General features: G+C 39.6%; 1 protein-coding gene across 4 annotated transcripts in view; it reads right to left on the minus strand.

Moving 5' to 3' along the window:
- SLC39A10 (solute carrier family 39 member 10) overlaps nucleotides 1-14,008 on the minus strand; it is a 95,889-nt gene that overhangs the window by 52,404 nt on the left and 29,477 nt on the right. The window contains exon 1 of one of the 4 annotated variants that reach the window (XM_010948696.3): nucleotides 5,863-6,017. The exons of 1 other annotated variant lie outside the window; for it this stretch is intronic. The gene's annotated coding sequence lies outside the window, so the exon portion shown is untranslated. Of the gene's footprint in view, nucleotides 1-3,446; nucleotides 5,813-5,862; nucleotides 6,018-14,008 lie in introns of those variants that run through there. 2 more of the 4 variants (XM_045511992.2, XM_074364250.1) reach the window with 2 other exon arrangements.

Here is a 14,008-nt window from a genome sequence, read left to right on the forward strand (position 1 = left end):
CAAACATTAACAAGTTATGAAGTCAGCTGAACTTCTACACTAAAAAAGGTTCATGGGAAAAGAAACATATAATATATGTAATACATAATATCTAACTGTTCTGTTATTTTAATTACATATTTAATTATATAATAATGAAATACATAATTACATAAACATTTTTCTCATTATAGTTTTACTGATCTCATTGACTTATAATGTAATAATAAATCATGTTTTACTCTATACATCTCAGTGAGGTATACAAATCAACCCTTCCATGGCCTCCTTCATCAAGAGGCTAATCTTCCTCTGTAACAAAGCACAAAGCATAATCCACATGTAAACAAAATAAACTAAGAATTCATCTTCAGCAGAGGTGCACTGAGAAGTATTATACTAAACACTTGTTCCCAGGCCTGTCAACATGCAATCATGAACTGCTTTATGAGGGGAGCGGGAGCAGAGGAGAAAGGAGGAAAGGGGGGAAGAGGCAGGGGCAGGGAGAAGCATAAAAAGAAATATGAAACATTTTCTGCTCTGAAGGAGGTACAAGGAAGACAGTCACCTTGTAAATTAGAGAAGGTAAACTGTGAGATATAGGACATAAGAAGCAGTAGAAACACTGTGAAAGTTAGTAAGTAGCTCAAGGTTGAAGGCCACATTCCAACTCCAAGCATCGTAGGTCTATTTCTTCTACAGAGGAAAACAGGAACAGGCGAGAGAAGCTCCTACACTATTTAAGTGAACGATAACTGAGAGCTCACATTATTACCTATTAATTTGTATTTGAACGTTTTTCTAGTAAAGTGTTTTACTCATATAGGCTCTAGGAAAATGTAACTATTTTAAAAACGGCAACATGTCAAATAAATCTTAAGAACTGGATCCAGGGGTTGGCTGACTTAAAAGGACCAGATAATTAATATTTTCAGGTTTTGCAGGCAGTATAGTCTCAAAGGCAGCTACTCAATCCTGCTATCATGGCACAAAGCAGCAACAGACCACACATAAATGAGTGACACGGCTGTGGTCCATCAATGCTTAATTTACAAAAGCAGCTGATTTGGCCCATGACCATAGCTTGCTGATTCTACTTAATCTACACATTTTTTAAAATACCAATTCGGACAACTCTAAGGGAAACCACTACTGCAAAACTAAGAAATTCACAGACTATATAAGGTGAATTCAGAAAGAAGTTTAGAGGCATGAAGGCACATCTGAAATTATTTACAGACTAAACAGGGCAGTGGGATGTATGTATTTGTGACCTTGTTACTACAACTGAAAGCAATTTAGATTTTCCACTTCTTTCATTTATGAACGAAAATAAATCTAAAAGCTAAAGTGATCACTAAGAAGTCTTAATTACTAGAGGATTCAAAATAACTTTCATACATACTTCACAGTAATTCTTATAATAACAATACTTCTGGGTCTTATGCTTATTACTCTAATAAATTTCCTACAACATTCTGATTCACTTTTCTAAATTCCCAAAAATGGGATGGATGGTCCCCCAAAATAGAGCACGTATTAAGGGTAAACATGGTTGTTAGAAATGTTAATGCCAAGGACAATTATTATCTGATCTTCCTCTTTCAGCAGTAAAATATCTACGATATAATGGGTAATTATAAACTACAATTATAAAAGCATTATCTACCACTAACTGTTAGTGACAATAACCTAAACACTGCTTGAAAAAGATGTTAGATTTCTATCCTTATACTTACAAACCTGTAAACACCACTCCATCCTAATATCTTTTAACATACAAAACCTCATACTAAAAATCAACTTTAAAGAATCTATTAAATACCCAATCCTTATATCTAGCAATAAAAAAAAAAAATCTTATGTTCTGGTAAGACAACAGAATTTGAAACTGTATTTTCACAATGTGACATGACAATTACTGTGTTCTGAACATTAAGCATGATCTCAAGCAGCTGGAAATAATTTCAATAATGCTATTGTTATTTAAAACTTTACAATTTCAGTCGAAATTGCCTTCATACCTACCCAATACACTTCTGAATATTCTGACTGTGGCAAATTTTTATCAAGAATGTATTTGATTATTTTGGGAAAATCTAAAAGTCATTCTATGGTCCATTCACAAAATTTATAAATAGAAAATAATGAAAGTAGAAAAAGTAGTTTGGAATACCGATAATTGGTATTATCTGAAATCTTAGCATTTACATAAATGACTACAAGAAATCTGGTTATTAAAGGTTCTTGAGATTATTTTTCAAAAACCATTCTGTAAAAGTCAAAGTTTCAAATAAACTTGAACTTTAAAAAGCTCACCATGTTGTTTTAAGATTTTCAAATTTTATTTTCAGTATAGTCAAGGTAATACAAAGTTATGTGGGATTAAATTAAGCCAATTAGCCCAGATTAAGTTAATAAAACTGCTGCTATTCATATATAAAGCTAACCTCAAATATACACCTTCAGCATATATCCCTCTTCCTGTTTGAAAAATCCCCCACATAATCTTGCAAGGAAACTTGACCTTCCGTTATATCTCCATCCAAAACTTACTCCCTATTTGGAAAACTAGGGTTAACAGCAATCAAAATTAACCAATTCAAAATGACTCTTACTAGCAACACTAATTAGCTGGAGGAAATCTTAAGGTAGACTAGATAAATAGCACCAAGGAATCTCAATTGTAATTTAAACAGTCTTGTTTTTGGAAAAGGTGAAGGTCAAGGTAAGCTCATAAAAACTTCAAGGGGAATCAAACACTAGGGGGCAGCATCCAACTGCTGGGACAAACTGAGCACTCTTTTAACTTAACAAACTTTAAGCTAAAGTTAGTGTACTTTCAATGAGAACTACACTTACTTTATTGGGTTATAAAACCTGTGATAAGGAAAAAAAACTAGCTTTCTGTCCTGATTGCCCACACTTCTTTTCCATTTTTTACCGTGTACTTTCTTTTGCATCTTGTGAACATCAGTTTAAAATGCCCTAGTGATAATGTCCTTTTGATATTTAAAAAAAAGGCATTTCCATTCTTTAGGTAGCCACTACATAGACAAGGGCTGACATAAAAATCCAAAGTATTTCCTTGAGTTAATGCTAAATTTAAATTTTATTTCAATTAACATTTTAAATTTGATTAAAGAGCTTGACAACCACGCTTTGCATTCACTGAATAAGGTGTCATGAGGATTATGTGACAAAAAGCTGTGGAGTACATGCCCCTCAAGGAATCAAGTCTGGCAGGGAAAACAAGATGTACATATGTAATTATAAGCTAGAAAATGCAAAAAAGGCATTATTACACAAGTAACACAACAACAGGATAACTGTACACCCCACAAAGGCCCAGTAGAGACCACTAAGTCTCATTCATAAATCTCATCAAGACAGAAAGTAATCCTTCAATCACTAGAGAAGGACTGAAATACCTGTATGTAGAAAAGAACATAAAATGAATTAAGTACCTGTAGCCCTTCGGTTCTTTTCCAATACTGGCCAAAACCGGAGGTGGTTGGGGCGGGTGGATAGAATAGTAATAACATAAATTCTCTTTAATTAAAGCAAATGATCATTTGTTGTTGAATAATTTCCCTTGTTGTAATACCTATACCCTATAGTCTCCATAAATCAGTTTAAAAACAAGCAAAAAACAAACAAAAAACCCACCACCTGGAGTAGTACTTGCATACCAAACCTGAGGCCTCCTGAAAGTACTTCAAATCAAGTGCTCAAAAAAAGGGAACTGTGTTGGCTTTTAAGCTGTTAGTGGGATACAAATTGAAAACAGGAAGAATAAGTACAGGCTATCATGCAATGTATTATTGATGTCCCCTCTAAGAGAGGTCTTCCCTAACCACTTCTTTTAAAGTAGCACCGAAGTCACTCACAGAGATTCTTAACCAGGGGGCTGTATACAGATTTCAGGCTTGTGAATTTGGGTAGGGAAGAAAGATATAGCTTAATTTTAATTAATCTCTGAAATTTAGTTATTCCTTCAATTATAAAGGTAGGCCAAAAAATCACAGTAATATGCAGTACAGGACACTATCAATATAAATTACTCAAATTAAACCCTTTAAAGTTCACTTACAATTCTTACTAGTCTGAAATTAGTCATTATCAGACATGCCACTACTAATATTTAATGCTTTACTAAAATCATACTTACTACTTTGGTAATTATATTTCAATAGTTGGTTTCTGTTGTAATCCTATATATTTCATACATCTAAAATCGTCATTCTAAGGTTCATCACACAAAAAAAGTTTAAAAGTCTCTTCAGTACATCACTGTTGTATTTTCTTCATACCACTTTTCACTGTTAACTATGTACTTCTCTCTCCCTATCGAGTACTCAGCACGTGTAGGGACGTGGGTTGCCTAGGATGGACCCCCAAGGTCTAGAACAAGTGACTAAGAAGGCAGTTCAGATTTGTAAAATTCTAAGTCCTAATAAAAAACATGACACACTTTAGACTTCAGGCTTTCAACTGCATTACTATAATCAACTACATTGATTTAAGTCTCCGGCTTTTTCAGTATACTACCTGCTTGTTCTTAATCATGTGGAATTTAAATAACACCCCCCCCCCCGAAAGAAACCCACACAAATGGAATGTAAACCTGTCCCATCCTGGTTTTGCTCCATCCAGAATGACTCAGTACTGAACAGCGTAAAAGACGTTAAAGTTTTTTTTTTTAAATAAAAGCCCACAGTATAACCTACCATCTTTTGAAATTATGTGCTTTAATGTCACTGTTTATTACTTAAAACAGGAACTTGAGTAAAGGACCCTTCCAACTGAGGGCTGCGGATCCCGCAGCGATATTTCTTCCTCGTGCCCAGTTCATAAAGACAGCACATGTGGACAGGCTCCCACGTGAGCAGTTTTTACAGAAGCCACAGGAAGACCTCCGACGTCACGCCGCCTGCGCCCTCACCAGCCCCCCTTCCTGCCTGGGGCACTCGGAGGTCCCAAAGGAGAAGCAAGAAGCAGAGCAGCCCCTTAGACCCGGGGTGGGAAAGCGCGAAGGTTCCCCTACGTCCACCCCTAGCCGGGCCCCACATCGCTCTCCGCCAAAGGGCTTTCCGAAACAAAGCCGGGGCTGCCGCGCCACCTCCCGGCCTCCCCCACTGACCCAGTCCCAGCCCCACCCCAGTTCTCAGCTCCAAAGACCCCGGCAGGTTTCAATATTCACTCCCCCGCGCCCCGCCTAGGCTTTTCGGTTGATGAGGGAGAAAGCAAGCCCCCACGAGGCCTCCCGCGGTAGGAGTACAGGCGCCACCGTCCGTTAGCCTCCCGCTGCCGGAACAGCGGCGCCCGGGCTCCATCCCGGGGTCCCCGGGATACACCGGAGGGGAAGACTGGAGAGGAAGAATCGGGGGCGTTAGCCGAGGCCCCTGTCTAAGCCCCTCCAAGACCGGACCACCGGTCCGAGCTTCCGCTGGCAACTCCACCCGCTGCCCCCAGGCCGCCCGCGCGCAGCCCCCCAACCGCCGCCGCCGCCACCCGCCCAGCGGTCACTCCCCCGCTCCCCGCGCGGCCCCCCAGCTTCGGCAGGAGGCTGAGTCGGGCGCGGGTCCCGCACGCGGGGCGGAGGCTGCCGGGCTGCCAACTCCGCGGCAGCCCAGAGCGCACACGAGGAGCCACGGCGCCCCACGCGCAGCCCACCGCGCGCTCAGCCCGGCTCGCCGCCGCCGCCGCCGACTGCAGCAGCTGCGGGAAGCCCAGCGCCCGGATCCCCGAGGGACTCAGCCCCGACTCCCCGGTTCTGGTCTCCCTTTCTACCCCCCCGCCGTCCCGGGACTCGCAGTCTCCGCCGCGCACGGGGCCGATTCTGGGGGAGGGAATGTAAACAAATCGGGGTTTTATAGTTACCTCACACTCGAGTGCCGTGTGCATCTCCTCTCCGCTCGGTACCAAACCCCGGCTGCACCAAATCGTGTATTCACCAAAGCCGGATGCGCTAACTGCGTCGCGGAGATCCGTGCGTCAGACACCACGCTACGCTAGCGGCGTACAAGGCCCACTCAGGTCCCTGCGCAGCCGCACCCCGTCCGCCTATGGGTGCTACGCTCTGGGCGTACACGCGCCACCCAGCCATTCACTTCGGATAACGCAACTTGCGTAGGGAAACTGCACCACTCGAGGGTTCCACACGGACCGTGAGAGCAATAGGAAATTCAAGTCTACGCAAACTGCGGAACCCCGCGGCTCCGCGCTAGTTTTGTTCCAAGAAAAGACGCCGCGGGGGAGTTGGGGCGGCTTCTAACGCATGCGTGGAGCGCTCTTTACCGCTCGCCTTTCTCCCTACTTCGCCTGTCGGTTGCTGCGGACCCGGGGCGGCGGATGAGTAAGGGAAGCTAAGCTCTAAACGTAAACACTTAAGCCAGATGGTTTCAGACTGATAAATTAGAATGTTTATCTGTACATGGGTTAAACATTTATGTTAATTTATCCCCTCCTCTTTAGTACAGTAACCTTTCAGTCTGCGGGGGGGGGGGGGGGGAGGAACCAATACTTTTTTAGTGCTAAGTGCGAGCTATTTTGCATAGTTCTCCGTCCCCCTGCCTCCCAGTTTATTCTAAAGAGCACTTCCTGTGGTCCTTCCAAACGTGAGTGTCCCAAGCATGTCACGCACTTGGAGGAGTTCTCGAGGCTTTTGAAAACTTCGGAGGTTTTCCACCACCTTCTACTGCTTAATTCATTATTTCTTAACACCCAAGAGCAAAACCTTTCCACCCAGATAAGCAATTCCATGGACTCCTGACTACATCTTGCTCCCATTCCTTTGCTTATACCCAACACATAAATTGTCTCCTCCCCTCTTCACAAGCAATTCACAACCGATACTTTATTAAAAAGTGGCTCTGGACACCTTTCCCTTGCTCCATCACTCTGTTTCTTGGCGTTTATTTGATCTCCATGCTGAGGCTTATCTGTAGGCCTGGCGTGCCTGTTTCTGTATCCAGCCAGAGTTCTGGGGGTGCCTTACTGACACCTAGCAGAGTCATAAAACAATAATAGTAAGAGCAAGCTTTACTATGTGTCAAGTACTTCCTACGTGCTTTACATGTATATTAATTTCATCCTCAAACACAACGAGGTAGGTATTATTATCCTACCCCAGGAAACAGACATAAGTTACTTGCCTAAGACCACAGAACAGGTAGGGAGGGATATGGTATCCAAACCCCGATAGTATGGCTACATATTCCTGCTTTTCTGCATATTTAATGAAGGAAGGTTGTTTTGTTTTTGTTTTGTGTCTCTACAAAAAACATTTTTAGGTGCTTAAGAAAAGCCTACTGACTGCCATCATACTCAGCTTCTCATGTCCCTTTTTTCTTGTTTGGAAAAGCCAATCCATTGACTTCACTCCTGCAGGTTTCCACAGCTGTTATTAGGTAAAGGGAGAAGTCCTGAGGTGTAGAGGAAAGAGATCTAGTCTGAGTCCTAGCTTCATGTCTCACCATTGTCACTAACTAGGAGACAATGACCATGGGCCTCAGATTCATGGATATATTAAGGGAATTGGTCTAAATTCATTCTGAAGTCTGTAGATTTCATAAAATCCTTATAAATATAGTACATCTTTTGGATCCAAGGCATAAATAGCTCCCAAATTACCCTGAAATTTTAAGGCTTATAATTATTTTATTGAACATATTATTTCAGCACCTTTAAAATATATGCAAGATCTTTCTACTAAGTATCACTAAGATATAGCACATTCCTTATATTTTAGGGCACTCACACCCTTACTGCTTTCTAATTATGCATTTACAAGGCTAATATTCAGCTGGTACACACAGGTACAGAGAACCATTGATCAAATATTGAAATATACAAGTTGGTCAACAGCTGCATCTCTCGGTTGAATTACATCCTTGTACCAGCCCTTTCTCTCTCAGGATTCCCCAGACCTTTAATTTCAGAAATTAAAGAGTTAATGCCTGGCTAAGAAAGAAACCTGCAGGACCCAACTCTTCTTAAAGATTTCCATTCTAATTGATTGGTGCTTATCCTTTATTAACACTACATGTGTTAAAAATCCCTGCATAAAACTAGAGGGTAATCTAATTGAAAATAGACTATGTCACCTACCACCTTCATATACTCACTCAAACATTCATATCAAGTATATGCACACTGATCAGGGCAGGGCTTAGAGCAAAATTACTAGGTGGGATAAATGATCGAGGGGCAAACTAGGATATTATTTTTCCTATTGGGAAAAGGAATCCTAGAAAATGACTTGTAGGCTTACTCAGTCTCATCTGCTGAATTAAACAATGGAAAATGCAGCAAAAATATCATTATAATGTATGTTTTATTTTTTACCAGCTTTATATACAAGGAATGTGTTGCGGTAAGGAATTTCTAGTATGTTTGAATCATGGAACTATCTGAGAGGTCATACCTGTTTTTCTAGCCACCTCATTTGATTCATAAAGAAGCACATCTGAACTACAAGAACAGTATAGATGGTTTGCAATATGTGGGGGAAAGAGAAAGTACTGAATTATGTGTAAATGGTTTGCCTCTCATTTGTTTTGCTTCAGTCACAATTTTATTTCGCATACCTAAAATTTTAAGCATGACCAATCTACCTTAGTGAGACATGGTATAATAAATCCAATGCCTTTTTTTTTTTAACACCTCAGGAGTAGAAAAGATCCAACTACAATAGATAGAGGAAACAAGAATCATACTTCATACCTCAGTCTTCAGCTATGACTAAAGAAAGTCCATGTCATCAACTTGGTTTTCCCTCTAGTAGAGTAGAAAATTGCCATCATATACAACAATGAGCTTTTAGTTAACTTTATTAAGGACGTGACTGCTTCTAAGAAATCAAACCTTTCAAACTCAATTGTTCTTTCCATGAATCAAGATTAATAATAACCAAAGATAATGAAACCTCCTTAAATTCATGTTCAGTTTAAACTGACTTTTACATGGCAAAAAAAAGTTTGGTTCAGACAAGTTTACGCCTAGAGAAGGAAAACTAAATTATACGGTATCTAGCCCTGAGGTAGAGGATACTAAGTACCAGGTATAGGTATTTAAAAATTGGGAAAAGAAGACCCCAGGAATATGCTCCACATCTAGGCCTCAAAATTAACAGCAGCCTATGCACTTTTAGAGACTACATGTTTGAGCCTGAAGATTGAGGCCCCAGCTTTAGATCTGAAGCCAGAGAAATGTAAAAGGTACATCTCCCATTCCTGTTCTTTGAGGCCCGTGGCACTGTGTGACATCTAACGTGTCAGCCCCATGCTCGGGATGGGAAATCAGTCTTCTTCTGATCCCTTGAGAAATACGGCTCTGTCTCATCTAAAGACTTGCCATTCCCAAAATTAAGATAAATAGAACTTCAGAGCTTATGTGGAAGTTTTTACCATAACAAGTAAAAAGAGCTGCCCTTGCACCTCTTTCTAAAAAGCAGGACTCATGAGATGGAGAAGGCCATCCCCTTCCAGAGCCCGTCACTTTGAGAAGGGTACACAGAGGCAGGGAGAGCTGAACCAGTCCCACCCTGGTGAGAGACAGGTTTGACTACCAAGCCTGTCAAGTGAGATCATTCTGAGTTGGTAGACTTACTCAATAAAATGCATTTCAGGCTTTCTGCAGAAACAAAAATAGATTAGAGAATGAAACAATTAAAACAACAATTCAAGCAACTCCCCACCTGTGGTAAGAAATTAACTTCTATATGATTTACCTTCACGATGCCAACATTAGACTAGCCAGACCCCTTAGTTTCAATTCATCGTAATACAAGCAAAAGGCCCTTGGCATTAGACATCCCTACTGGAAGAAAGACCATAATGGAGAGGCTTAGAGCCTCTGATTCACTGTGGCAAGTTCTTCCAAAACAGGAATAAGACCTAGCCTAGGAGAAAGAGGAAGATCCACTCATAAGAATAAACAAAAGCAAGAAGCTCAGATCTACAGCAAGGATGACAGGTTGACCACAGATTCGACCACATGATGAGCCAGAAAATCTTCTCCCTCCAACCTACTCTATTGTGCTCAAAAATCCCTGAAATTTCACAGTTAGAACTTTACTTCCGGGCCTTGAAACCAAAGAGACTTTGATCCTGAGGGAAGTTACTACTACCATTTTATTACTTATCCATACTGCTGTGAGAATGTTACTTTGTTCAAGTCTTTTCTAAAGAGGAAGTTTTAAGCAGGGAGAAAATTTGATTATCTAGATGCCTAAGGGTAGTGTGGTACAAAGGAACAGAAGGAAAAACAGACAAATTGCCAACTTCTCAATCCTGCTTCTAGCCAGCCTTGTTCACTCACAGGCGAAGAGAGAAAAAACACTAGGCTTGGTAAGCAGCCACCTGGACCAACCAACGGGGCCTGGATGCCAACAGGCAGCCATTTTGGACCTTTCAAAATTCTGGGGGCACAGTGGAAATCAACTTTCCAAACCTTAGCTCTTAGTCCAAAGGAATAAAAAAGTAACAAATATCTATGTGAATATTGCAAAGTTGAAGAATATTTGTGGATGGTTACACTTCAATTTAGTGAACATTATCAACATGCAAATGAAATAATAAGTTACCATGTAAATATTTTTTTCAAACAGATTCATTTGTGTAACTAGTTAAATTAATAAACTCATGTTAAAATTCATTTTAAAATGTCAGCACATCAGAGCAAATTTCAAATCTTGCCTAGGGCTTCCAAGATAATTAATAATGAGACCCATCTCACAAATGACATCTATGAAAACAATCAAGTACATCTTTTAAAAACAAGACACACTTGGCTTATCTGAACAAATATTGCTTACCTTTGTTTATTAGAAATCTGACAGCAAGAAGGCAGCAAAATTCTAAATATTAGGGAAGGCAATAAATGAATTGTCAAAACAAGAGACGCTTGTAGGGATTTTCAAATTTTTCTTGCACTGTTTCTAACTAAAGCTCAAATCATATTCTGTATTTATTAGAATAAACTACTTCACAGAATCCCATAAATCACCTCTTCTTACCAGCACAAATCTTGAAAAGTTTTAGAAATTTCCTAATGCTTTGTGAGGAATGATTCTAGCAGCACCCAACACTTAGCAACCTACTATGCTTAACTTTCTTTCTTGGAGATGACCTCATCTACAGCCTCTGATGATTTCATCCCACTCAAGTCTCATTCCAATTACAGTGATAGTTGTGTTCTCTAAGCAGTGGTTATTTTTTTTCCCTTCCCACCTGAAACACATGAAGGTATACGGCTTACAATGTGCCAGGCACCATTTTAAATGCTTTAAATATGGTAACTCATTTAACTTCTATGACAGCCTCACAAGGTATATATTATTATACCCGTTTCACAGATGAAGAAAACTGAGGTGGTTAGCCTGTGGCAGAGTCGGGTCCTCAGTCCAGACAGTCTGGCTCTGGAGGCTATGCTCTTAATCCTTAAATTAGCTTCTTATATAGAGAGGTCCCGATTTTTGTGAGAATATCTACATACTTTCTCAGCAAAAGTTAGCAATTAAAAAAAAAAATCAGTAGAGCCGTAAAGTGGTGCAGGTCAACGAAAATTTTAAATGGAATAAACATTTCAAGATACTTATAATGTGAACATTTGCTTTATCTTTCAGCTTGACTAGCTTGAATCAATTCCAAGGGAGATGTTTATTCCAGTCTCCTAAATTAGAATGTTAATTAGCCAATCTGGTTATACATTTGGATGAAAGTTTTCCCCTCTTTATGGTGATTTGATGTAGTTGTTCAAGTATTTATTTTTACCAGAAAGTTATATTAAAAATTAGGCAGAATCAGGTGTATGTTAATGACTTTGATCACAGTCATGTAAAATATGAGCTATTAATGTGCTAATCAATGAAAAACTGGTCAGGTGCAGGTAAATATATCCCATCAGGTTTAAAGTGAGATTCATTTAGGGGATTAAAGTTTCATTTCAGTCCTTAGATTAAGATGAATCTACCTCTTCTGCAAGTCTACCATGGAAAATGAGATAGGTTTTCAGGAATGAAAATATCTACAGGCAAAAAGTTTGTGCTCCATTTATGTGCAGGTCACTATGTAGCTGGAAAATGAGGGCAAACAAATATAATTCTTGTCCTTAAGTAGCTTACAATCCAATCAAGCTGGTAATTAAAGAGGCAATTAGAGTACAGAGTGTTATGTGCTATGTTCAAGATAGTATGGTTTGTTACGGCAGCAAAAAATGCCAACGGCACTCCCAGCTTTATACAAGCCCTAGACCAAATTCCCTGCATTCACACTCCCGCAGCTCAACGGAGGCACAGGTAAACTGAGGCTTCTAAGTGAGGACTACCAAAACCACGTGTCTCCTGTTCTACTTGTGTGTGGGCTGTGTCCTGAGAAACCCAGATCGTGTGCTCTTATGAAAGCCTTTTATCCTCTATGGGTGGAGAGAGTCCACAATAAACATTATAAATCTCTTTACAGTGAATTGCACATGTGGATATGTGACTCTTATTCATCTTTACTTGAACTCTCTTGAATTTACATGAAAAGAGTGGCTACTTCTGAGCATGGTTTTATCATGAGCCTCTTCCTATATGTTTCTCAGTTCTTTACATTTTTATATTAAGATACTTGACTTATTAGCAATGTTATAAATGTAAGTGGAATGTATCTTGACCCTTCCAGTTGATAGATTGCCAAATAACCAAGCTCTCAAAGGTAGTCTAGTTTTTTTCCCCTAAACCTTTTTATTAAATAGGAACCACACTTGGGAATATTTGCAACTTGGCTATCATCAAAGAGAAATGTTATGAATCATCTATATTGTTATCTATGTCCTAATTTTCCTTCTATAACAGTATAGGTTTAAGGGAGTAGGAAATGGAAATTAGATATCAAGAGAATCATCAAAATTTCCAACTTGCTCTGCTCTATGAAACCCCTGGAAAATTAGCTGGTCCATCCAAAGACTAGATCAAACACTAGATTGTAGAGAATGGCTCTCCCAAATTAAGTACTAGATCCAATGTATAATTATGTCCATTATTTTTTATGGGACTTTTAATGCAGGTTGAAAGACAAGCTCAGAAAGCCTAAAAGTTCAGAAATTTGTATATTCATTTGGTTCAGAAGGCTAGAGTGTCTGTGTCAGGCCAGGTGGCATTTGTGCTACTGAAGCACAATGAAGACCAAATTGGAAAACTATAATGATCACTTAGAAAATAATCTCTTTGCAATTATGCTCTGAATTTAGTATCCATCAAAGAATATCTTTTGAAGCATTTCACGTCTTCTTATCTAGAAGCCACATGGAGAGCCAAGATACTACGTAACATAGTACTAAATGATAATAATAATTAATAACAACGATCCTAACAAGCAGTTACAGCACTTACTATATGCAGGCACTGCTGTTCCAAAGCCTTACATTACTGATGGTCAACAAATTAAATATGCAAAAAAAGTATTCTCAAACCCACCTTCATTTATTGCACTGTTCAAAAAGGACACTACTTGACCAAAGGGGCTTTAGTAAATGACTTGAACTCTAGTCAGATTTTAATATTCCTGATAGAGATGTAGGTAGGAGACTCAGGTAGACTCCAATAGACCTTAGCAGGGAGTCATGCGTTTTCTATCTAACCTTCATACTGCTATCACGACCAGCTGTATAGCATTGTAGGGTCCAGTGGGAAATGAAAATATGAGGCACCTTGACCAAAAGTATTAAGAATTTCAAGATGACAACAGTGAGGTGATAAATGGAGCACGAGATCTAAGCACGGGGTCCTGTGTGGTTGGACAGGTTGCATATCCATGAAGCCAGGCCAGACTAGCCATTAATATTTTAGTGAATTACTGGGGAAAAAATTCTTCCCAAAGACAAAAACAATAATAATATGCTGTTCAAGAATAAATTTACTTATGAAAAAGTGGTCAAGGAATTAATCAAAATCTTTATAGATTTTATGACCTCTATATGACATGGCAAGTTAGGCAGAGAAGTGAGGCATAGTAGAAGGTATGGACCATGTGACATTTTTGGT

This window comes from Camelus bactrianus, chromosome 5 (assembly GCF_048773025.1).
Source record: "Camelus bactrianus isolate YW-2024 breed Bactrian camel chromosome 5, ASM4877302v1, whole genome shotgun sequence".
In the NCBI taxonomy this organism is placed as follows: domain Eukaryota; kingdom Metazoa; phylum Chordata; class Mammalia; order Artiodactyla; family Camelidae; genus Camelus; species Camelus bactrianus.